The sequence below is a fragment of the Prenolepis imparis genome, unplaced genomic scaffold, assembly GCF_030444845.1.
Source record: "Prenolepis imparis isolate NDT839.2.m4 unplaced genomic scaffold, iyPreImpa1.0 SCAF_3, whole genome shotgun sequence".
NCBI classification, from domain to species: domain Eukaryota; kingdom Metazoa; phylum Arthropoda; class Insecta; order Hymenoptera; family Formicidae; genus Prenolepis; species Prenolepis imparis.
Window position 1 is genome coordinate 51,036 of NW_028141161.1, and position 1,334 is coordinate 52,369.

At 32.2% G+C, this 1,334-nt stretch overlaps 1 pseudogene; it reads right to left on the bottom strand.

The window, feature by feature from the left end:
* Positions 1–350: 350 nt before the first annotated feature.
* On the bottom strand, positions 351–1,091 carry LOC145933737 (uncharacterized; annotated as a pseudogene).
* Positions 1,092–1,334: the final 243 nt, after the last annotated feature.

Genomic DNA, 1,334 nt, shown 5'->3' on the forward strand with positions numbered 1-1,334 from the left:
GGAACGATGCGGGGGGGCATCGTTACAATCTTCTAAATTTTGTCTATATCGATCTCGCTGTTTAGCGCGATTATTTTTTAAGTTTTGTCTATAACAATTGCGCTGTTTCGCGCGTCTATCTTCTAATCTCTGTTTGTACAAATCATGCTGTTCTGTACAATTATTCTCTAAATTAGTTTCTTCATAAATATCATTGTTTGTTTTTATGAAATCTTTTGGAGTGCTTTCCGTTATTAGTTGTAATTGATTATTACTTATTTTTTTTTATCATGCTGTTCTGTACAATTATTCTCTAAATTAGTTTTTTCATAAATATCATTGTTTGTTTTCATGAAATCTTTTGGAGTGCTTTACGTTATTAGTTGTAATTGATTATTACTAATTTCTTTCTTAGATTGGTAAATACGCTTTTTTTTTAAACGATTCAATTGTTGTTGTTTTGTCTCACATTGACGTATAGTACGTATACGAATTGCTTCCGCCTCTCTTGCTTTTACTACTGCTAGTGGAAGCACCTTTTGAAGAGCACCACATTGTAGATCTTGTGGAAAATGTTCAATAACATTCGATTCAAAAATCTTCACTAAATGCGAACGCATTAAAATATGATTATATTTTATTTTCTCAGGTTTAATATTAAATAACAATGAAATTGCAAAAGCTATTGCAAAAACGCCACAATCGTTACCGTTTGGTTGAAATTGCACAGTAGGAAACTTAACAGATTTTTTCTCGAAGTTATGTGTTGGAAATAATCTTCTTAAGAATTGTTCATGATGTATGTGCAACTTTTTATTATTTAATCAATCATAAATAAATATGTTCTTTGTGTCGTAATAACTACACACCCAATGTCCATCTGATAAATTTGATGAACTATGTAATATTTGTATATGTTTTTTATTTTCTGGTACAGGCTGAATTGTATCAAGGCATTGGATTCGCCATGTTTCGACAGGTTTATAATCTGAATAAATTTGTAAAAGATGATTAAAATGTTCTATATGCATATCTGTTAACCATTCACCTTGGAGAATTATATTTTTGTCTCTAGATAATAGAATCATATTTTTTTTTGTTTTTACAGACATTTTGTGTAAAATTTTAGTTTGAGTGCGTAAGCCTAAAATTAATTCTTCCTAATTAGGCGCCTAGAGCAAGCCAGAATTCAGCGCTATGTTGCAGCTGATCTTTTTAATTTAGCGCTTACGGCAGCTTTTATATACAGCGCCAGAGCAGCCAATTAATTTTTATTGAGAGAGAGAGAGAGAGAGAAAGAGAGAGAGAGAGAGAGAGGGGCAGGGGGAGGGGGAGGGGAGAGAGAGAGAGAGAGA